This window comes from Trachypithecus francoisi, unplaced genomic scaffold (assembly GCF_009764315.1).
Source record: "Trachypithecus francoisi isolate TF-2019V2 unplaced genomic scaffold, Tfra_2.0 Lachesis_group17, whole genome shotgun sequence".
Classification (NCBI taxonomy): Eukaryota; Metazoa; Chordata; class Mammalia; order Primates; family Cercopithecidae; genus Trachypithecus; species Trachypithecus francoisi.
The window spans coordinates 60,992,353-61,018,232 of NW_022681462.1; the positions used below are offsets into that span (position 1 = coordinate 60,992,353).

The window sequence follows — 25,880 nt, forward strand, 5'->3', positions numbered from 1 at the left end:
TTCAAGGGCTGCAAGACTCAACACAGTAAATATGTCAATTGTTCCCATCTGATCTACAGATTCAACACAATTCTAATCAACCCCTCCTCAGGATATTTTTCAATACAAACAAACTGATCCTGAAACCAAAGGCAAAGGAACCAGAATAGCCAAATAATTTTGAAGAGGAATAAAACTGAAAGAATCATACTTCCTGGTTTAAAAACATAATAAAAACCAACAGTAATTAAAACATTCTGTAGTATAGGGAAAGGACAGATACACGAAACAGATTAGAGCTGAGAAAGAGACCCACACAAATGTGACCAACTGATTTCTGACAACAGTGCAAGATGACTCAATGGAGAAAGGGCAGTCTTTCCCTAAACAATAGGTGCTGTAACCGTTAGACACCCATAAACCAAAATATATGAACCTTAAACTTCACACCTTATACAATAACTCAAAATGGATCACAGATCTAATGTTTTGTAAAATGCAAACCTATAAAACTTTTAGAACATGAGATAAAATAATTGTGACATGGAGTGAAGCAAAGTATTTTTAGACAGGACACCGAAAGTACCATCCATAAAAGAAAAAAAATTATGAACTGGACTTCATCAAATTAAAAACTTTTGTTCCATGAAAGACAGTGTGAAGAGAATGAAAAGCAAAGTATAGACTGGGAGAAAATATTAGCAAATGACATATCTGACAAAGGATTTGTATCCTGAATATGTAAAGAACTCTCAAAATTCAACAGTAAGAAAGCATATAACTATAGCCATTAAAAACCGGGCAAAAGACTTGAACAGAGTTCACTGAAAAAAACAGATGGAATGCAACTGAGTACATAAAAATATTCAATGTTATTACACATTAGAGAAATTCAAATTAAAGCCAAAATGACATAAGAACAAATAAGATAAAAAGTGGTGGCAACACAAAATGCTGGCAAGGATACAAAGCAACTAGAACTCTCGTAACATTGTGAGTTGGGGTGTTTTCAGCTATTCTTGAAAACAGTTTGGCAACTTTTGATAAAGTTAAACATACATATGCCACATGACCCAGCAATCCCAACCCTTGGTATTTATCCTAGAGAAATGAAAACTGTGTTCACACAAAAACCCATATATAAATGTTTATAACAGTTCTATTCATAATCGCTCCAAATTGGAAATAACCCATATGTCCTTCAACAGGTAAATGGATAAACAAACTGTTAGTGCAGCTATACAAAGGAATACTATTGAGCAACAAAATGGAATCAACCATTGATACATGCAACAACCTGGTTGAATTTCAAAGACATTATGATGAATAAAAGAAGCAAGCTTGAATATACCCACTAATCTAACCTACTAGCCTACATATACCTCAAGGTAAATGTGAATTACAGACTAATTGAAAAAGCAGACTCTGGAGATGTGGTTGACAGATTTTTCCCCCCTGACTGGCAAATGTATATAAAATGTCTTAAATCTTTTGAGTATATGTGCATCAGTGAAACAGGAGAATGAAGACAGCTGGAAGGAGACTTTAAAAAATTACTTACAAAGATATGACATGGTTATAAACTCTAGACTGAGAAACAAGCGTATCTTCAACCACCCATAGAGGCTATTAATACTTAATATCAACTAAATACAAATATTTAACATCACCATGTAAAAAAGAGAATTAAGACAAAGTAAAGAGTATATACAAATCAAATAGAAGTTTAAATAAAGATTATATATTCATACTCGATATTCATTGGGTCCTTGAAACAGAAATGACAATACTGTCCATTATTAATATGGAATGTGTCTTGTTTTTTCTAACAGCAGTTACAGATTTATACTAATCTATCCATATTTTTTTCACCTAATTCCCTCTGACACCAAAAACATGCACTCTGAATGCTGACTGGGATCAAATACTAAGACTGGTCACAGTTGTACCCCTCTGTAAAACCATCCTAAGAAGTCATGAAATATTTCTTTTTCCTCCAAGATAAACCCACAGCAAATCAGTACAACAAAACACACAGAAGATTATAAAATTCATTAGAAGACAGCTATTCATTATTTCTAACTACATATATTTTGGGATGATGCCATAAAAGTTAGTAGACTAACCAGATGACTAAAAACTATTTAAATCAATGACCTGTCTCACTCTTCCTAATTTTAATTCTTTTTTTTTTTTTTTTTTTTTGAGACGGAGTCTCGCTCTGTCGCCCAGGCTGGAGTGCAGTGGCCGGATCTCAGCTCACTGCAAGCTCCGCCTCCCGGGTTTACGCCATTCTCCTGCCTCAGCCTCCCAAGTAGCTGGGACTACAGGCGCCCGCCAACTCGCCCGGCTAGTTTTTTGTATATTTTAGTAGAGACGGGGTTTCGCCGTGTTAGCCAGGATGGTCTCGATCTCCTGACCTCGCGATCCACCCGTCTCGGCCTCCCAAAGTGCTGGGATTACAGGCTTGAGCCACCGCGCCCGGCCCCTAATTTTAATTCTTAACATATTAAATATAAGTCTAATGTGGAAGCACTAGGCTCCTCTTAAATGACAACAGCAGTAGATAACTTCTCTATCTTAAACTTTCTGAGGATACGAACTTTAAGTAGCAAATCTAGCTCTTCATAGGTTTTCCATTATGCTAAAATGTAAAATTTGGTGCAATTAAAAAACTGATTAACAAATATTTACCTATTAATCAAGTTAATTATTGGATGCTTAAAATATCCCATGCCCTAAGGGTCATACAAAAGAGAGATCAAAATGATACAGGGCCTCAGGGACTTGGCTAAGGAGACAATGCAGATCTGAGATAATTAGACGCCAGGACTGTACATAATAAAGTACTATGAGTACAGTTAGGGATAACGTAAATAGATGTCAAAACATTCTTTAACAAGTCTCCCATATAAATCTCTTCCATGGAAGACAAAATAAATTCATTTAAAGTAGAGAGGCACTGCGATACAAAGGAGTCTCAGCTCTACCATTAAAATGCTCTTAGATAAGTCTCAACTGCTGTACAATATCTAGGTAGTAGACATGACACCTGACACAAAAAGGACATTTGTTCATTCACCTCTGATTTGGATTTGGCTAATCAAGAAAGCAGGGGCAGGCAGGGGTTCCTCCTAAAACAGACTCACTCAGGATGACTGCACCTTGGGACAGCAAGCTCGCTGCTTAATTCAATACTGCTTTCTCAGAACTGTGTGAAAGAAAGGATGCTGACACCCAAAAGGAGGAGTTGGCTCCTCTCCCTGCCTCCTTCAGAGTACACACACTTATATTAAGGGCCTCACTGTCCTGGGCCCAGCTGCACTGGCACCTCACAGTCCCAGGGACCCCCTGTGATGCATCAGCTGTCTGGCTTGGTTTCAGTCTGGTTCTCTGTAAACTCATCTGAAAAACAGGGAATTGGACCAGATCCCTTACAATACCACAATCTACAAACACAATGAATTAGAAACCCTAACCACAGAACACTAATCTTACAAATTTGTCAGCTATTAGTAAAAACCGCTTATTAAATTTGCTACCTGGATTTTACTTCTGGTTTTATAAGAAATATCAAGCTGTTTTAGAAATGCCAAATTTGAAAAGCAAATACGGCTGAATTCTTTAAAAGAGATTCTTACCATAGACACAAAGTAGTAAAATAGCCAGATCTCACGGTAAGACATAATCTGTGCAAAAACTCATCGTAGTTTGTTACTAGATTAAGTTTTACCACTCAGAACAAAAATATTCTTGTAAATGAAGTAATGTTAGTATCCTACAATACCAAGAGCAGTACAGTTCCCAGCAATGTCTGCAGGAATCAAGAAAAGATCAAGTGAACCTTTAAGTTCAAGACCTCAAATTTGGATGTACAGGAAAACTATCTGAACAGCAAGGATGTGCAAGGAATTGTACTAATCACTTTACTTCGATTATCTTTAGTTCTCACAACAATCCTGTGAGGTGCAAGTTTTTATCACCATTTTAATGATGAGAACATTGAGGCTCAGGTTAAATAATAAGACTTCAGAACAACATGCTCTGATCAGTGAACCCAATCACTCACATCCTTTCAGCAGATATAACGCTACAATGAAAGGGTGGGCCATCAGACTATCATGGCTTTATTCTGTTTCTCAATATAAATGTTTAAAATTAGTTTTGCTTTCTTTACCAGTTTTCCATAAATCTACTTAGAATGGAATCAGTTCCCTGACCAAACTGAGTTTCTAGATCTGCAACTGCCGAGGAATAGACTCTAGAGTCTATTAATGATCTTAGGTTAAGGTCATTCTTTGAGGTCTGGTATGCATGATGCTTCCCTGAAGGACGTACTTATTTCTTTGTTCATTAACCACAATAATGCTTTGACTTTTAATTACTAACTTTCTGCTATGGACTTCCAACATGTTCTATATATAGCAAAATATGTGGAGTTGAGTCACTACAGTGAGTTCCTGAACAGCACCAGGTCCATATGCTTAAGATGCCAGGGATACAGACAGCAAACATAGTATTTTATTGAGAAAACGAAAGACTATGACGTCCATTCTTTCTTCAACATAAGGACATTCACACCTGCAAGGAAGTGGGCAGGAACATTGGCTGAGAAAGCAAGATCAAAACTTCTTTAAAACCAACTCTAGAAATAAGAAAAAAGGAAAGATAGCGATATTAAATTTGTTCAATTGCATAAAGAACTGTTTGATAGAAACTCATAATTTTAAATTATGAAACATGAGAGACTGCCTTAGTTTGGAGAAAGTTTAGGATACATATTACATGTACAGTGTAAGAATAAGTGTTCCTTTCATTAAATCTAATTATAAAGCTCAATAAAGCTCAAGCGAAAGTATCTGCAAAAATGGAAAAAAGGATTGGACATATATCATCCTGCTTTTATCATTCACTATATTGTGAACAGTTTCTTATAACCCTCAAAATCCAAAAGCTCTTCATTTTTCATCTCCTGCCAGTTATTTTTATTATAATCAGTACAGTACACTAAAAAAATTTTAAAGAACATGATTTGGAATAGTTTTATGGTATTTGGTTACACAACTAGAGCATAACCTAATCACTTGAGGTTTCTAATTTTTTTAACATTATAAATACCACTGTAATGAATAAGTAACATACATATTTGTGTGCATGTCTTATTTCCTTATAATAAATTCCTAAAAATTAAACTTGGGCAAAGGGTATGAACATTTTAAGGATTCCGAATATTGCCAAACTGCCATTTAGAAAGCAGTATTACAGCACGTTCCTACCAGCAACAGACATTTGCCAATACTTTATTCTTTTCTGTGTGAGAGACCTATTGGAGCACACAATTATTAGTATCATAACTCGAAGCTCTTTGGCTTTTTCTGTAACCTTATTCCTTAAGCCAAGAGAAAAATCTTTTAGAAAGTATTATCTCTGGTAGTAAATATTTATCTGTGGTTGAGCAGTTTTTCCCATATTGCTTTTATTTAACAAATTTAGCTCTGTTAAACTTAAATGCCTTATATCAGAAATAGTATGAATGGCATTTTAAAAATAAAATAATTATCCTTTTACGAGTAGATGTGCAATAAAAGATGCCCAAAATGATGTACAGATAACTGGTAAACTTTGGGTTTGGAGATAGAGTTTTTTCTCCTTTTTAAAAAAATTTATTCTGTAACTCTCCGTATCACTTGAAAATTAAAATATGAGCTGACACGATTTTTAAAAATAAGGCCATAGCCTAAAAAGTATAATATACCAAAAACTGTAAAGTTTTTAAAAAGAAGAAAAAGTAAACTTCTATATTTCCACTTTCAATTATGATGGAGGAAACTGTATTGGGCTAGATCTTCTGTAAACAACTATAAAACTCGGCAATATACATGAAATATTATTTTCAGATGTCGGACAATAGGTAGCACAGGGCTGTGATTCCTGAGAAAAGAGAAACAAAGACTCAAAGACTCACAAATGCCCTGGCTTTCTGCTTATACCCCATAGAGCGGAAACACAAAAAAACACATGAATCTCACTGAGTTGAGGAAATAGAGCTTGAAGTTTGAGGCTACTGAGGTTGCTGGAATTTGAGCAGCAAAACTAGAAAAAGGGAGCTGTGGAGACAAAGTTTCAGAAATCTTTAGAGAGATCTCCTGAGTCTTTGCCTAGAGACTAAGCTGCACATGTGCAGGCAATACTCCATCAGACCAGTGAAAGAATAACATCTAGGAAAAGAGCAACTAAAGAGTGTGAACCAAACCACTACCTGAGCTTGTAAGCACAGGTCCGGGAGACATTAAAATTCCTAGCAGTTAGAGTGAAAAGACCTTGTTGAATTCCTCATGCTCTCAACACAGACTCAGAAAAGGCATGCCTCTATATTAGAGGTAACCTAACCCTAAAATTTACAAAATTGCATAAAACTAAAGATAAAAAGAGAAATCTTTAGAGCAGTGGGAAGAGAAAAAAACACATACTGCATCAAGTGAGCAATGCTAAGAAATACCACTAACTTCTCATCAGAAATAATATAAGCTGGAAGATTATGAAATGATGACCTTAAAATGTTGAAAGAAAAAAAAACTGTTAACCCAAAATTGTATATCTGGCATGAATATCCTTAAAAAAATGAAGGCAGAAGACTTCTTACTTCTAGTCATGAGCCAGAAGCAAAGTCCAGAATTGTCCTGCTATTATAAACAAGTAGAAAACGAGACAAAATATCAAACAATAGTTTTCACATGAGATAAGAAGAAATACGAAAACATGATCCCCTAAAGAAGGAAAACAAATAAGGGGAGCCCTATGATTGCTCCAGTTTTCTGCCTAGAACCAAAACACAGGGAGAGGAAGCCAAATAGAGTCAGTAGTCTCACTAAGTTGAGGTGACAGAGCTCAGAATTTGTAGAGTCTGAGGCAGCTACAATTTGCAGAGCATCAAACCACAAAGGAAGAAGTTACACAGAGAAAGTGCTCCAAAAATATGCAAAAGGGGTCTTCTTGAGTTTCTGGCCAAATACCAATCTGCATACATGTGGTGTGTAACTCCATGAGGCTACACAAAGAAAAACATGCAAGAAAATAACAAATACTGGGACACTCTCCAACAATCTAGAGTTCACACAGGGCCAGGATCAATAACCAGCTGGGATGAATAAACCTTGATGAATACATGGGGAAATTAAAGGAGACACAAAAAAGTGCACACCTCAGTGGTGGGCTCAAACAGGCACTAAACTAAAAGCTATTCCATATCTGTCCAAAAACAAACAAAACTTCCCCAAACAAAAAACCCTGAAAACAAAACTTGAAAGTTCAAGTTGATCCATAAAATTGGCCAAGCGCAGTAGCCCATGCCTGTAATCCCAGCATTTGGGGAGGCTGGGGCAGAAGAACTGCTTGACAGAAGTTCAAGACTAGCCTGAGCAATACAGAGAGGCCCTGTCTGTACAAAAAAGTCAAAATATTAGCTGGGTGTAGTGGTGTGCACCTATGGTTCCAGCTACACAGCAGGCTAAGGCAGGAGGATCTCTTGAGCCCAGGAATTCAAGGCTATAGGAAGCCATGTTTCTACCACTGCACTCCAGCCAGGATGAAAAAGTGAGACCCTGTCTTAATTAAATGTATTAGTTAATTAAATAAAAATTTTTAAAAGTTGATCTATAAATAAACTGCCTGCCAGGACAAAACTCAACAATCAAGAAACACTATACTCAAAAAAAAAAAAAAAAAAAAAAAAATCAAGACATTCAACATCATGAAATCCATAAAAAATTACCAGACCTATGAAAAAGAAATAATAACCTATAATAAGGACCAAGAAATGGCTGGGGTAGGTAAAGGACATTTGAATAAAAGACCTTATAACAGCTATTAGAAAAGAATTTAAAGACATAAAGAAAAACATCAACACAATGAAGAAAAAAGGAAATACCTCATTGAGAAGTGGAAACCATATCTATGTAAGAGGAACCACATGGGACTTCTAGAACTAAAAAAAAAAAAAAAAAAAGGGATATCTGATATGAAAAACTAACTGGACAGGCATAACATCAAATCAGACAAAGAAACTATTAACAAAAAAATCAGTTATCTTGAAGACAGGGCAACAGAAAAATTCCAAACTAAAGGAAAAAGACACAGATTGGAAGAAAAAATGGACAGGGCCTCAGTAACCTGCGAGTTAATATTAAGTGGTTGAACATATGTGGGATTAGAATCTGTAAGAGAAAGACACCTGAGAAGAAAAAAATTTCAATATAGATGGCTAAAAATTTTACAAATTTGATGAATACAATACACCCACAGATCCACGAAGCTCAATAAACTTCCAAAAAGCCACACCAAGGCACAACATAATAAAGTTGCTGTCAATCGGTGATACAAAATCTTAAAAGCAGCCAAAGAAAAAAAAATATTATAAACAGAGAAATAAATACAAGAATTACAACAAACTTCTTGTCAGAAACTATGCAAACAAGAAGACAGTGGAACAACATCTTTAAGATGGTAGTGGGGGATCCTAAAAACCTAGAATTCTATACCCACACCAACAACTTTCAAAACTGAAAACAAAAGGAGAGGAATGTTGTACTACAGGAAATGTAACAGCAAGTTTTTTAAGCAAAGGGAATATACTAGACACAAACTTGGATGGATACAAAGATATAAAGATCTAAAAAAAACGATTAAATGAAGTAAATATTAAAGATATATTTTTTCTTTTTGACAGGTCTCACTCTCTGTCACCCAGGCTCAAGCACAGAGGCATGATCTAGGCTCACTGCAGCCTCAACAGCCCAGAGCTCAAGCAATCCTCCCACCTAAGCTTCCAGAGTAGCTGGAATTACAGGTATGAGCCACCATGTCCAGCTAATTTTTGTTATTTTTTGTAGATACTGTGTTGCTCAGGTTGGTCTTAAACTCCTGGGTTCAAGCAATCCGCCCACCTCAGCCTCCCAAAGTGCTGGGATTACAGTATTTTTGTCACTTTTAGTTGCTTGAAAAGGTGACTGCCTGACAAAGCAAAAAGAATACTTAAACTCAAAATGCATGTCAACAAAGCACAAAATATGGAAAAGAAGAACTGGAAGTAATGGACGATTCTTGAACTACACATTAAGTGGTAAAATATTAGTGGAAGGCAAATCATGATTAACTAATTAAGGCTGCCAATAAAAAAATTTAAAGAGATATAAGTTACAAACCAACAGGAAAGATAAAATAGAATCATAAAAAATAATCCATCCAAAAACAGGTAGAAAATCAAGGAAAAAAGAAACAACACGGACCAACAGAAAACAAATAGTAAGATGGCACATTTTCATTCAACTGTATCAAAATTACATTAAGTGCAAATGGTCTAAGCCATCAGTTGGCATAGGGGCATGGCTATGTTCCAATAAAATTTTATTTACATAAACAGTTGGCAGGCCAGATTTAACCTGCCAGCCATAGTTTGCCAACCCTGGTCTAAACACATCAATTAAAGGAGAGATTATCAGACTAGATAAAAAAAGTGAGACCCAACTACATACTCCCTACAAGAAATCCACTCTAAATATAATGATATAAATAGGTTAAAAGTAAAAGGATGAAAAAGATATATCATGTAAATACTAATCAAAAGAAAAGTTTGTATCAGACAGAGACTTCAGAACAACGGAAACTACCTGGGATAAAGAGGACCATTTCATGATGACAGAGGGGTCAATTCACCAATAAGACTTAATCTTAAATGTGCATGCACTCAACAGTGCTGTAAACTATGCTTGAAATAGGAAACAAAACCTAATAGAACTAACTGAAAGAAGAAACAGACAAATCCAAAATTGCAGTTGAAAACTTCAACCCTCCTCTCACAATAGTTGACAGAACCATAGACAGAAAATTAATAAAGATGTAAGATATAAGAAAATCAGACTAACCTAACTGGCATTTATAGAACACCCCACCTAGTAACAGGAAAATAAACATTCTTTTCAAGTACCCATTGAACATTCACCAAGACAAACCATATGTTGGGCCATAAAATAATCAAAAAGTTTATATTGGTTGAAGTTATTAAGAGTATGTATGTTCTCTGATCACTATGGCATTAAATGAAAACACAGTAACAAAAGGATACCTGAAAAATACCAAATGTTTGAAAATTATTTGGAAACATTTTTTCAAACAACCCATGGGTCAAATAAATTACAAGAGGACTTTAAAAATATTTTGAATGGAATAATAATTAAATCATCAATATCTGTGGGATGCAGCTAAAGAATGCTTACAGGGAAACTTACAGCTTTAAATGTTAATAATTGTTTTTTAAAAGGAGTTTTGAAAATCAATGATCTAAGCTTTCACTTAAAACTAGGGAAAAAAGAGCAAATTAAACCCAAAGTAAGGAGGAGGGAAGGAATTAAAGAGCTCAAATCATGAAACGGAAAACAGATAAACCACAGAGAAAAAGCAATGTCAAAAGCTGGTTCTTGGAAAGGATTTATGAAATTGATATTCTTATATTCTTTTCTCAAGTTAGATTAATCAAGGGGAAAAAAAAGAGAAAAGGCATCCAATCTCAAGAATGAAAGAAGGAAAAGATCCTACTGACATAAAAAGGAAATACTGTTTTATAAAATTTATAATTTATTTTCATGCTGATAAATTCAACAGATTCTCCAAAACACAAATTACCAAAACAGACATAAAAAAGAAAAAGAAAATCTGAGTAGTCTTATATTTGTTTTAGATCCAGAGACTCATTCTGTCACCCACCCTGGAGTGCAGTGGCGTGATCACAGCTCACTGCAGCCTCGATCTCCCAGGTTCAAAGGATCTTCCTGCCTCAACCTCCTGAGTAGCTGGAACTACAGGTGTGCACCACCAAACCTGGCTAATTTTTAAATTTCTGGTAGAGATGGGGTCTGCCCATGTCACCTAAGCTAGTCTCAAGCTTCTGGGCTCAAGTGATCCTCCCACCTCAGCCTCCCCAAATGCTGGGATTACAGGTGTTAGTCACCATGCTAGGCCTATATTCATTCTTTTATAAATTAAATTCCTTAATTAAGAACTTTCCACAAAGAAAACTACAGGTCCAGATGGCTTCATTGATAAATTCCATCAAACATTTAAGAAAGAACATCAATTTTACCCAAATTCTTCCACAAGATAAGAGGAAACGCCTCCTAATTCATTTTATAAAGTCAGCATAACTCTGATACCAAAACAAGATAAAGGCCTTAAAAACAAACAAACAAACAAACTACAGACCAAGAATAATCCCTCATTGAATCCAGAGGAAACAAAACAAAAAAACAAAAACAAAAACAAAAAACAACAATACATCTCAACCAAGTTTATCTCAAGAATGCAAGGTTGGTTTAATAATCAAATACTAATCAATGTAATTCACCATCTTAATAGAATAAAGAAGAAATACCAATAAGCATCTCAATAGATGCAGAATCATTTTTAAAGAAAGCTAAACATCCACTTATGGGGGAAAAAAAAACCTCCAAGCAAAGAGAACTTCTTCAATCTGATAAAGGACATCTATGAAAAATGTATAGCTAACATACACAATGGTAAAAGAGTTCTTTCCACACTAAAAAAGAAGATCTAAATAGAGCTATATTATGTTAATGTTAAGATGTTAATTCTCTCCAATTCATACATTCAAATGCAATCCTAATAAAAATTCCAAAAGGCTTTTTTGTAGATATTGATAAGCTGATTACAAAATGTATGTGGAAAGGTACAATTTCCACCTAAAAAACGAAAAAGTCTAAACAATCTTGAAAAAGAACTAAACTGGAGAAGTTCTATTACCTTATTTCAAGACTTAATGCTACGGTAAATCAGGACAGTGTGATAATGGCAGAAAGACAAATAGATGAACAGAATAGAGTTTAGAGACAGATCCACACTTACTCCATTAACTGAGCTTTAACAAGGTGCCAAAGCAATTAATGGGGAAAGGAAAGTATACTGTGTTAGAACAATTAGCTATCCATATGGAGGCAAAAATCTAACCTTAACTGATATCTCAGCCTCAATACACAAAAATTACCACCATAAAGCATCTGGAAGAAAACACAGGATAATATCTTCACAACTGTGGGGGTGGCAAAGATTCTTAGACAGGACCCAGAAAACACTAACATAAGAGGAAATATTGATAAAATAGATCACTAAATTCAAAACTTTTGTTCATCAAAAGATGCCACCAAGACAATGAACAGTCAAGCCACAGACTAGGAGAAAAATCTGTAATACATTTATGTGACAAAGAAGTTGTATCCAATTAGTATACAAATCCTAAAACTTAACAGTAAAATGACATAAAATTGGTGACTGGCTAGTGTCTTGAACAGACATATCACTAAGGATGATAAGCAAAATAGCCTATAAGCACATGACAAACTGCATGACATCAATAGTCACAAGGAAAATGCAAATTCAAACCACAATGAGATAACCCAGTAAGATGACTAAACCAAATATTGATGATAATAAGAAACAGAACTCTCACGGATTGCTAGCGGGAATGTAAAATGGTAAAACTATCTCAGAAATTGAATTGTTCTGCAAGTTTCTCATAATGCTAAACACAGACCTACTTTAAAACCCAGCAGTTCCACTTCATGTATTGACCCAAGAGAAAAGAAAACGTGTCACAAAAAGACTTACACGAGAATGTTCATGGTAGCTTTATTCACAACAGTTGAAAACTGGAAACAATCTTTTCCACAATAATAATATTCATACAATGGAATACTATTCTACAACTAAAAGGAACAATTATTACATGTAACATGGATGAACCTCAAAAACATGCTGATAAAAAGAAGCCAGACTCAAAAGAGTACATACTGTATGACTCCATTTATATAGAATTCTAGAACAAAGTTAATCTTCAGTGAAATAAATCAGAACAGTGACTGCAGCCACGGAAAAGGAGAAACAGCAAGGACTCAATGGGAAGGGAGCACAGGGGCTCTTTCTGGGTGACAGAAATCATAAATTACAAAGAGGTATTAATTGTCCAAACTAATCTTGAACTTAGGTATATCTTGAACCTGGTATATATCCCTATTTATATCCTTAAATTTTCTTTTTTAGTGTAGAAAGAACTCAGTCTTTCACCACTGAACATGATGTTAGCTATAGGTTTTTAATAGATGCCCTTTATCAGACTGAAGAAGTTCTCTTCTATATTTAGTTTGCTTAGAGTTTTTTTTTCACAAGTGGATGTTTAACTTAAGGTAATTAAAGATATTTAGTGTATGGAACTGTACATACACTTAATATCTGTGTATTTCACTATATGTAAATTATACTTCCACTTTTTAAAAAAATTAAAGGAGGCCAGGTATGGTGGCTCACATCTGTAATCACAGCACTTTGGGAGGCTGAGGCGGGTGGATCACAAGGTCAGCAGTTCAAGACCAGCCTGAGCAACACGGTGAAAGCCCGTCTCTACTAAAAATACAAAAATTAGCTGGGAGTGGTGGCACACACCTGTAATCCCAGCTACTCAGGAGGCTGAGGCAGGAGAATTGGTTGAACCCAGGAGGTGGAGGTTGCAGTGAGCCGAGATTACGCCACTGCACTCCAGCCTGGGCAACAGATCAAGACTCTATCTAAAACAATTAAAAAAAAATACATAATTAAAGGGAAACAACAACCAAAAACTGAAATTCTATCTTCTTACTCTTTGCCCACCCTCTAGAACAGTATCTCCTACACTTTGGTTTGAGGACCATATATATCAGAATCACTTGAACCCTTGCCTTAACTTTTAATGAATCAGAATTCAAGCATGGGGGTGGGAGACTGGAAATCTGTATTTTAAAAATGAGCCCCAGGTAATTCTCATGTCCAAGAAAGTTTAAGAAGTGCTATTATAGAAGAATGTAAGGAGAAAACAAAAATATACAAGGGATTTAAAAATAGTATGTAAATTAAGTAATCAGTGCTACAAACATCATAAACTGTAACAGTTGTCACTGCCCCTAAATTGCTATTTAAATTATGTTACAGTATCCTCTGTTCTTGTTCAATTTTCTACTTAGTGCTTTAGGGAGTTGCAATTCCAAATTTTAGTCTTCAATCATCTAACCACCCAAATTTCTCATTAATCCCAACTCAAAATGTGCAATTTAGGTAAGAACTCTTGTTCACCAGGTCCTTCGCTTCCCCCTGCTGCCCCACCCTTAATGTTCTATTACTTTCTTGGTACTGTTTTCCCCATCTCTTAACAGTGTTATTCCTACTTTTCTCTGCACAGCCTTGTCTTTCTACCTCCTTTAAAACAGAATCCAAAACTCATCTTTTCCACTAAGTGCTAAACACCACCTAAGTCAAATTCTTGCCAAATTCCCTTCAGCACTTGAAGATCTTCCTCCTAACAGACATATTTATTTTACTGAAATTGGACATCTCATCTTAATGACAAATTAACCCCATCTCTTGCTTAGAAAGTAGAACCTTTGGGGGAGAACTGAAAAGATTACAGCCTCTTCTCTCAAGCTGTTTTTATTTTTCCCTCTTTAAGTTGCTCTAAGGGGCTGGAGAGGTAAACAGGCAAAGAGGGAAAGAGGCAAGGTGCTAGTTGCTTGGGGATGCTCTGGAATAGACACACAAAAAAGTGAAAGCCTGTAATGCCCACACTTTGGGAGGCCAAGGCGGGAGGATGGGAAGGTCAAGAGATTGAGACAATCTGGCCAACATGGTGAAACCCCGTCTCTACTAAATATACAAAAATTAGCTGGGCGTGGTGGTGCGTGCCTGTAGTCCCCACTACTTGGGAGGCTGAGGCAGGAGAATCGCTTGAACCCGGGAGGTGGAGGTTGCAGTGAGCTGAGATAGTGCCACTGCATTCCCGCCTGGCGACAGAGCAAGACTCCGTCTCAAAAAAAAAAAAAAAAAAGACTTCAGGATTCAGTATCTGTTCAGACCACTTCACAGCCCAAAGAAGCAAACAGGGATTCCAAAAAGAAATTCTAGTTGAGGGATAAGGAAGTGCATTTGTGCATTTGTCTAAGAATCCTGTATTGTTCTGGATGGCTAGCCAGGATACCGAAGGCAGGAAGAAAGATCCCAATTGGCACAGTGTTTCAAGGACACACAAATATTTCTGGCTTTCTGGCAGCAAATATTTTTCTGTATTTTTTGTAAGGCTAGGTAGCAGAGTTTGGGGTGGCAATGGGTAACAGGTTAATATTATGAAATGTCTACACTCTTGAACTAAGTACCAGTAATGGCAGTTACTTTTTGTTCTGAACACATTATCATTTAGATATTATGGGCATTACTCATCTATTTTCAACTACAAAGTATATGCCTTCAAACTTGTATCTATAAACCTGACCACGCTCCTGATCCAGACCCGTATTTCCAACTGACATTGTGGTATCATTACTTACCTAAAAAGCATTATCACTTACCTGAAATTAAACTCAGTATTCTCTCTCTCCCAAACCTGCATATATTATTCTATTGCCAAGGCGGGAACCTTATACTCATACACAACTTCTATCACCTTCTAACATTAACAAAATCTGGAGGACTCAAACTTTTAAATATCTCTGAAATCAGCAGTGCTCTTGTTTCCAACCCCACTACAAATTCCTTAATTCAGACCATCCTGAACTACAGCAGAGCCTTAAATGTCATCCTTCACTGTCATCCATCTACCACAAGCCAAAGAGAATTGCTTCATTCAAAAACCTTGCCCATGTGTATTACAGACAGTCCCTCACTTATAATTTGGTTCAACTCACAACCATTCTGTTTTCCATTTTCAGTACAGTATTCATTAAATTATGTAAGATATTCAACACTTTATTATAAAATAGGCTTTGTGTTACATTATACTGCCCAACTATAGGCTAATGTAAGTGCTCTGAGCACATTTAAGGTAGGATAGGCTAAGCTATGGTGTTTGGTAGGTTAGGCATATTAAATGCATTTCTGACCTAGTGATATTTTCAACTTAGGATGGGTTTGTCAGGACTAACCCCATTGTAAGTTGAGGAGCATTTGTATTTGCTCAGTAATTATCTGGTAATGGGTCCAGTCTTTTCTCCTCCAGAATATTCTCTTTATTACTACTATGATCAATTTTCTAAAACACAAAACTGTTCGTGTCACTTCCCATCTATAAAACTAAATAAAAATCCAAACTCCTAGTATGGCTACATACAAAACCCTTCACAATTTGTTCTCCTCCTGCCTCGGTCCGAGTCTGATTTCCTAATTTTCTTTTGCACTAATTTAGAAAAATCAAATAGCATCTTCCTCCTTAAACACTGCAAGCTCCACCTCCCAGGTTGACGCCATTCTCCTGGACACTGTAGCTGGGACTACAGGCGCCCGCCACCTCGCCCAGCTAGTTTTTTGTATTTTTAGTAGAGACAGGGTTTCACCGTGTTAGCCAGGATGGTCTCGATCTCCTGACCTCGTGATCCGCCTGTCTCGGCTTCCCAAAGTGCTGGGATTACAGGCTTGAGCCACCGCGCCCGGCCGCTTATTTCATTTTTATGAGCGCTCTTATACTATTTACAATCATTAGCTAAACCTATACAGAAGTAATGAGTGAAGAAACAATCAGACAACACACCAATTCTCAATTAGCTTATTTTCATAGCCTTATTAACATGGCCAATATAGACTAAATGAAAAGTGATTAAAATGTTTCAACTATCTCCTGAGCTTCCACTTTACAGTAAATTGATGTTAAAATTCTTCCGTTATAGATGTAATACCTACCTTTTGATTGACAGGCACAAAGAGAACTATAATTCAACTTTCTCCACATTTGTCCTTTTCCTCTCATCTTTAACACCTCCCTTCCCCACTTCTCCTCCTCTACCTTCTGTGCTAGTCCTGCCACCTAAATTTTCACTGCATCCTCTTTGTCCACTCTGCAAAAGGAACATCAGTATTCCTTTATCCTCATTTGTACAGCATTTAAAATCTGTAAAGCATTTTTACATACACTTACTCACTTGATCCTTACAATCTTACTTTTTGAGATTCCAAAATCAAAGGCTGCCCTTGGTACTTTCTTATATTTTATCTCAATTTTGAGGAAACTGCAGTTCAAACAAGTTCAGTGACTCATCTAATATACTGCTATTCCCTCTGCCTGCAACTCCACAACCCCTCTTCACTGGCTGATCTCTCAGGACACAGTTCAAGCTTTCCTCTACCTCCAGTGCAAAAAGAATGTTATGCTTATTTCCATGCCATCCTAATGTTTTTCACATCACTACTTTATACCACTAGAACAATCCAGGTCTCTGGACTCCTATTCTGGTGACTTTTCTATTAAACAATATTTTCCTTGTTAATTCATGTTCCTTTTATTAATGTAACCATTCAGCATTTTATAAAGTCAAGGGGAGAAATGTCAGGGGTCACCAGAGGTGACTAAAACTGTACACCAAGACATTCCTAGCTTTCCTTAAAAATCAAGAATTTAAGGAATGTCTCTAAATCCTCTCAAAGTATTTAGATACCATCCTTGTGGTAAAATGACATCCAAAGCCGACCATAGCAAACAGTAAAAGAGCACTTCACAAACCCTAAATTAAATTATTACAAGTTTTAAGTGCTGCCTCCTAATATCCTGGGAAATGTCTAGGATTAACAACCAAAAGACTAGCACATTAGTCCCAACTCTACCACACATGGGCTGACGGGAAAGTCACTTAACCTTCCCGTGTCAAACTTGCTCTTCTATAAAATGGGATAATGCCACCCACCTTTCTGAACTAAGAGAATTAAATGAAAGAACGGTCATAATAAATCACTTAGCCTGGAACATAATAAACAGTCAAAATACGATAACCCCTTTATTATTTTTATATAACATCATTTTTATTTTCAGAACCATGCCCAACACGTTTAACATATCCTTGGACTTTCTGGCCCAGCAACAACCACAATAAATGCCTTCAAGGAAGTCTTCTACATAACTTCCGGATCCCCTTCCTGGGTCACAATTCAGGTCCTGTAAATATAATTTGGAATATCTTCCCCTAAATGCATTATCTTGTTCTGTGCCACATGAAAACTCATCAGAGGAGATCCCTGTAGCTTCTCCTTGCTGGCTTGGCTTTTAACTACCTGGAACGCACATGGAGTCAGCTGCAAATCTGGCAACTGTCACTGCCAGTCCATCTTTTAAATCATTTATAAAAATGTTAAATAAAACTCATCCTAGTACTGATCACCTGAAGGATAATGGGGTTGGACTGCTGTTCTCATGTAAATAGCCAATGTCAAAAACTAAATAATTAGATAAATGAGCTCCCCCTTTGGCCATACGCATATTTTAACCGTAAGAAAGTGCTTGAGCTTCTCCTTAAAAGATTATATTTAACATTCAGTGGGTTTATCCTTTAGCTTTAAGTACATTTCAGACGCTTTCCTGTCTGGTAATCTGTAGGAAAAAACAAACTCAGTTTCTTCACACTGTCCTTCAACAATCAAGACAGAAGACTTTTGTTACCTCAAAACATATTTGTAGGGATTTCTCTCCACCAAAAAGCAAGCAATCAATTCTAAAGCGACTACCAACTGGGTGTCCTCTAATTCAAAGCCATTCTGACACCAGCTACACCTAGAGAGAGCGGGAGACTGCACAGGTTGAGGACACAGTCCCAAAAGACTGAGCCCTACTTCTGATGCCAATCCCAAGCTCCATTATTTTACCTGTGCTTCTGACCAACCGGCTATAAACTGGGGTTCCTACAACCCTCTCGTTGAGTTTGATTAATTTGCTAGAGCAGCTCACAGAACTCAGGGAAACACTCTAAAGTAAGTAATAGTGTTTTACAACACTTTTGCTGGTTATTACAAAGGGTATTTTAAGGATACAAATAAACAGCCAGAAGTAGTGATAAATACAGCAAGGTCTGGAGTGCAGGAGCTTCTGTCCCCATGGGGTTGGAGTGGGCCATCCTCCCAGCACATGGATGGGTTCTTGTTCATCTTCCTGGAAGCCCCCACAGGTCTGGCCCTCTCTTCTCCCCAGTGGTTGGGAGGTGGAGTTGAAGTGTCAACCCTCAGAGCCCAAGGTTGATTTCCCTGGAGGATCAACACCTCCAACCAGTGTTTACCCAGGGACTTTCCAAAAATAGCCTCATTAACACATGCTCAGGTGTGTTTGAAACGACTTGTTGTAAATAACAAAAGACTATCTTTCACTTTTATTGCTCAGAAGCGGTTTCAGGGCTGCTTCAGGAACCAAGGATAAGAGGCCAACTGCTTTAACAAAAGATATTCTTATTGCTCTAGTGCTTAGGAAATAACGAGGCTTACAGGAGCTGTGCTGACCCAGGAACCACAGCCGAAAAGCAAACTGTATACAGTACATAATAATATTACATCCTGATGCAAAGGCATGCCAACCTGTGGGATTCAGGATTTACATTAGGGTTAAGTTCCTACAAAATCCAGTTTACCTCAACACTTTTCTCTATCCAACCTCCAATTCTTATCCTAACTCCCCTTCCTCCAACTACCTACCATATACACAGGTCTAACCTGCAGTTCCCATATCATTTCCATTCCATCATTCTAGTTTTCATCGTTCCATTTCCCCATATCTATTATTTAAATAAGCTTCCACCCTTTTAAATTGCTTGAAATACTTCTAACTCAAGGACACTGCTCAGAATAGGAAGACTGGACACTGTTCCTGTTTATAGTCATCTTCAAATAAAATAAGGAAGTCAATTTAAAGACAGTCCCAGGGCACACAAGCCCATTTCAAATACAATTTTAAAAAAATTATCTTCATTACTGCTTCCTCTTACCAGCTTTGATAAAAAGATTACTGTATGAAAGTTCATCGAAGTAAGTTAAATTTAATTTTGGTGTTAAGCAGCATATGAACCTGTGAAAATATATTCTTGCTATATTATATTTCATAATACAGTATGGTCTCTCTGAAATCATTCCCTACAATTTTTCACCTACATGTAAAGGCAGGCAACTAATTCTCAGGTCACTAAGATGCAAATTTATCCAATATTAACATGAGTCAACAATCCAGCCTAATTACCCTTTCAAGATTACTTCTGCTCTAACCAGATTCAAAAGCCTTCCCCCTCCCCTCCCCTTGAAAGTAGGATAGCTGGCTACCTCAGATGAAGAATTTGTTAAGATGGACAAGGCAAATAATTCGTATTTTCCCTCTTTCATTCTCTAACAACTGCACTGAAGCTAAGAAAGTAATTTGTACAGTCTACACCTACTCAGTTCACATACCCATGAATTTTAAATATGAATAACAGCCCATTCACAATGGTATAATTATCTTTAAATGTATAAAGAAAACTCCAACCTAATGAAAAAATGAGCAATGGTTGGTTATATTTTAACATGACATGCCTTCTAAAACCATATTTAACTAATTTATTCACATAATTAGATTATGTAATAGACTTGAAGAAAGTACCTATGAAATTCCTAAAAGTATGTCATGAATGCAATAAACGTCCAATAAATTGTGGTAACTTCATAATCCTTATTATAAGCGTTAACCAAAAGATTATTAGAAATTGGTCACCCTTCACACACGAAAATTCTGTATCAGTGAAAAAAATAAACAACTGTGGAACCTTGTGATGGCTACATGTGACTTTCTTAGCCCTGCTAGCATCACTTTGGACTAAAGAGTTGGCCCAGGTATTTATCAACGGAAGTACCACCAACAGCATGCCTGCCCGAGATCTAAAACAATAGCAAGACTACTACTGGCACAGTAACAATGCTTTTGAGCTATAGCTTGTTTCTAATTTTAATCCCTCACCTGTGAAATAGACTCACTTCAATGAAACTCTAAAAATAAGAGCAATTAAAAGACATTGTGTGAGATACATTTAAAAAATAATGAAAATTAATGTGAAAACATAGTCATTAAAAAAGAGCTCTTGCAAAACAGATAAGAAGTTACCTATTGTGACAGAAGGCAAAGATGCTGCAAGGAAAGACCACAAAGATGCATGAGAATCAAAGTTAAAAGGACTACATAGATGGAAGAAGGGCTGTTACAAAAGCAACAGAAAAACCTGAGAAGGCAGAACCATTGAACACCAAGAGAAATTCACTATTCTTTAGGTGATACACCATTAACAAAGATTCTGAGATAACTTATGACTCAAACTATCACCGTCAAAAACATTTGCTAAAAAACATGGTCATGACACTAGTTGGACCTGGGTTACAGCAAATTAAAAAGAACCATATGTTATAAAATTGGAGTCACACAAATTTTATCACTAAAATCTCAGCTTAATGAATGAAGTCATCAAAATATTCGCTTAATAGAAAACAGGGTTCAATGATTTCCCCATGGTTCCACTGGCAGAGAAGAGCTGCGATCAATAATTAATAATTCCTGACTTATAATTCCTGACCTCCTCACCTAAGCGTACCCAGCAGGTCTCTAGTACTCTAGTACTGTATTTTCACTAGAATACCTGCAATTCAATTATTAATATTTTTGTTCTAGAATAATGAAACTGCAACAAAGATCTCCCAATAACATTCAGAAACACTAACACATTCACTCTAATTTGATATGCAGACCTAATAAAAGGTACAAGGTAAGCAGAGGAGAGCAATACCAAACCTCAGAGCATCATTTGCACAAGCACCCCCTTACCAAAGACTATGATTTGATTGTGCATTTTTCCAGGAATTTTTGTAACTTGAAAGTGCACGTATAGCAAGGAAATAAATGGGCACACAACTGCCTAATTACACTTAACGAACCACAGAGAATAATGTCTAATATTTGCTGTACCCTTTCTCTGTAGTAGGTAGGCACAGTTAAACCTCACCACTATGCTGTGAGGTAGGTACTTTTAACACCCTCCCTCACAAATGAGTAAACTCAGGTACACAGTGGTTAAATCACTTGCCTGAGATCATGTGAAGGAGCTGGGATACAGACGGTGTCTTTCTGTATTACAACTATGATAGGAATGACGTATTCATAATGATCATGTAATTCTACTCTCTTTTTAAAGGTACTAAACCCATTTTAACAAAACCCCCACACTAACTGAAAATAATAATTTTCATATAATTTACTTTCAAAATATAAAAGCCTTTTGAATTTTGAAAATCTTTTAAGCAATTAATTTTTAGCATAAAAATTATAGAATGCTAAACTACTCTAAGACATTCATTGAATATTTTCATCTAAATGACAGTTTGTCTCTTTCCAATGACAGGGAACTATCAGCACTAACACTAACAATGCAGTGTATTGTTTTAAACTTTTAAATAAAAGCTCACCCAGTTTTACATAATGTCACGGATAAAAGCAGTCAACTCAAACTTCTTCATCCTTAGAAGGGAACAATATCACAAATAATCCAAAAACCATTAATAGTTGGCACGAGAATACTTTAGAAATAAACAATGTGAAAGTGTTCAGTAGAAAAATCTCTGTGCTGGAATCCACAGACCTGCCCAACAATCCTGGCCCCACCACTAAATAGCAATTTAATCCCTTCAACTGCTCTGGGCCTTGGTTTCCTAATCTGCAAAACATCATCTCCAATGCTACCCTTCCAGCTCTAGAAGAAATGTGACTCATACACATACATCTTTTTTCCAAGCCTCCCATTCTCATTCTGTTTAGTTATTACTACAACTTCACAGCCAGTAAGTGTTATTTTTCCTTAGTTCCACAAAAGGAGAAAACAGCCCAGTCTAACTAAACAAAGGTGATAGGGGAAAGCTTTCCTGACCACTGGTTTGCCATAGATGATTCTCAAGGTGAATAATGTAGAAGCTATTAAAATGTTAAAAGGTGTTAGGTTTCAATATTTTAGGCTACTGTTTTGCATGCCAGTACATTCTCCCTGAGGACGAATAGTAAAATTCAAGGACAATAGAGAGAAAATACATATAATTATCCACTAGTTATTCAAGAACTTAGCAGGTGCCAACTGAAAATATTAACACCTTTTTGCAGAAACGTTTTCTCTGATGGATAAAAGAGCCAAAATATGATCTACAAATTTTTCCAAAAGATGTTCAAGAACTAATCAGCTTTCATTTTGTAAACCGTAAAGTACTCTGCAAATGTAAAAAATTACTAACATACATAAAATTAAGAAAATATTCGTAAGATTAAAGATCTCTTCTCAGTGAAATGAAGAACCGCCACGGACAGCAACAGAAGTGCACTCTGGGGACCACCACTGCCTAAACCCGGTGTGCATTTTCTATGTTCCCAACCCACTCTCCAGAGTGCTATATAAATGAAAAATTGATAAAATTAAACTAAACAACTGACATTAAGATTACCAATTGTTAGGAAACTCAACCTGATTTTAGTATTGCTTAATAGAGTTGCTAGCTTACCACCTCCTTCCCAGTCAACACAAGTTAAAATATTTTAAAACTTCTATAGAATCCGTAGTTCAATTTTGCATGATCTTGTAGAGAAACGAAAGTAAGGAAAAGAAAGAATGTGAATTACTTATTAGTCTTCTAGAATAACAGTCAGTAGTACATAATAGCACAATCCATTCTAAATGTTAAATAAGGAAGAAGCCACCACTATGGATAGAGAGGTTGCTACAAGAATTTCAAGGTGTAGTTATGAGAATTTCCAGAAAAACTTGTAACGGATAGAATACCATCAAACATACACATACATTTTTCAATAAAAGATAACTGACAAAGTCCAGCAGCCAGGCACCCTTTAGTTGGAATGCCACAAGAAACGGTCAAAATTTCCTTGTGACTCCAAACCCTCAAGCCTTTCAAAGTTCAGAATCAAACCAAGATGTACTTACACTGTTTTTAGCATCCTTCTTTAAATGCAATTCCCTCTCCACAGAGTCACTTCGCTTCTCCTACTCGGATGCCCAAACCCCACATCAAAGACTCTTAGGAGCCCAAGCAGTTGCAGAGCGGTCTTCCAGCTCCCGCCTCCGCATCCCTTACTCACCTAGGTTAGTTAAACCTCTCGGGGCACTCAATTCATTTCCCACATCTATACTCCTCGGTTCCCTTCCTCATCCCCCAGAGGATCTTTTCTCCTCGACCTTGAAGACCCCCAGATTGGGCTCTTGGAGCCCCAGGTGACTTGGTCGGTGCTCCCTTCCCTTCAGCCTGCGTAACTGCTTCAGTCTCCAGTGGCCTCCCCGCGACCCCCGACCCCGATCACGAATGCCCTCCTACTGGCCCCGGACGACTCCCTTCCCCTTAGGTACCCCACGTTCCTCCAACCAGAAAAACAATTCCACAGAAATGCATCGAGAGCCTACTAAGCGCAAGCTCCCACTGTGCGCGGCATGGTCTGCACTGGGCTCGCGGCCCGGGCTCGCCGTCCTTTTCCCGGCCAGCCCATCCCAGCCCGAGGCCGGCGCTGCCTCAGCCGGGGTGCGGGGGCGACAGCCGGGGGCGGAAAGAGCCGGGCGCGGGCACTGGGGCACCGAGAGGCGGCCACGGACAACGGCGCGGGGGCCGGGGTCCAGGAGGCGGGCCGGGCGCGACCGCAGGGACACTCACCGTTCGGGGCGCGCGGGGCGGCCTCATCCAGGGCACCTGCGGCCAGGCAGGACGGGCCCGGACGGCGCAGTCACCGACAGGGCGAGTCCGCCTGCCCTCCGGTGCGTCCTGTCCCCTCCGACTGCCCAGCGAGCGCAGCCTCGCTTCCTCCGGACGGAGCCCGGGGACCCCAGCTCCGCCGGATGCCCCCGCCAGGCCCCCACCCCCTTCCCTGCCGCCTCCCCCTCTTCACCCGTTTCCCCTCCCCCCTCCCCCCAACCCCCACCAGAATGGAAAATACCTCCCGGGGCGGGGGGCGGGGGGCGGGGAGGGGCACTCCTCTCTGAAGGGCAGCCTACCGTGACCAATAGCAGGCGGGGCCTTAGAGGGGCGGGATTCCTAGCGGCCAATCCGGAGGCGGGTAGGTGAAGGCCGAAGGAGGGAGGCAGGGCGCGAGAGTGGGGCGGCCCTGGAGTCAGGGAGGTCCGGCCGCTTGGGTGCGCGCTGTGCGCGGCTGCCATTTTGGAGTCGGGCAGCTGCGACGGCGGCCGTGTCCGGCCGGGGAAAGGGAGGAGCCAGTCAGGTGGGAGAGAGGCGGTCACGTGGACCTGAGAGGCGGGGTAAAGCGGGCTGCGGCCCGAAGGGAGGGGTCGACGGCGGGGAGTCTCGGGGGTTGGGGGGATGTCACGTGGTCGGAGAAGGGCCAGCGGTGGGCTTGTGGGTGGAAGGTCAACCTGAAGTAGCAGTTGGGGGAAAGCTTTGTCCCTGGTTTCAAGTCTTCGTGGAGAAGGAGAGGAAAGTGCTGAATGGAGGGCGTGAGTGCCGGGTAGGAAAATGTGAATGAGTCTCCCTAGCGCCCTTCAGCATGGAGCCACCCAGTTAACAAGTTCCAAGATCCACGGGAAACCGGGCACCTCCTGCAATTCAAATATTCCCATCCCCGCCCCCAGCTGCCACAAAAATGACTCACAAATCGGAGGGAGGGGTGTCGGTCTCCCTCGTTTTGTCTGCATTTTATGTGGAAGGGCCCCCTCCCTGGAAATGGCTGAAAGGACAGAGGAAGAGAAGCATAGTTCACGCCTGCAAGGGCTGTTCCCGCTGGCTTTTTTTTTTCTTCTTCTTCTTTTGGTAGACGGTGTCTTCCTGTGTTGACCAAGCTAATCTCGAACTCTTGGGTTCCAGGGATCCTCCTACCCCGGCCTGCCAAAGTGCTGGGATTACAGGCGTGAACCACCGTGCCCGGCCCCACTAGCCTTTTAGAAACCTTGTCGTCGTTCACAAACTTACCGGTCACTTCATAAGTGTTAGACATAACCTTGATGATGTTCCAGCGCCTCAACTTAATAAACAAAAAGCTTTCCTGTGAGACTAACTGTCATCCTTTATTT

The 25,880-nt window shown here is 38.4% G+C and overlaps 1 protein-coding gene across 10 annotated transcripts in view; it reads right to left on the reverse strand.

Moving 5' to 3' along the window:
• SOCS5 (suppressor of cytokine signaling 5) overlaps positions 1-25,069 on the reverse strand; it is a 170,135-nt gene extending 145,066 nt beyond the window's left edge. For 7 of the 10 annotated variants that reach the window (XR_004428327.1, XR_004428322.1, XR_004428319.1 and 4 more), the window contains exon 1: positions 24,514-24,748. The gene's annotated coding sequence lies outside the window, so the exon portion shown is untranslated. Of the gene's footprint in view, positions 1-23,795; positions 24,084-24,513; positions 24,785-24,851 lie in introns of those variants that run through there. The other 3 variants (XM_033175802.1, XM_033175801.1, XM_033175803.1) reach the window with 3 other exon arrangements.
• Positions 25,070-25,880: the final 811 nt, after the last annotated feature.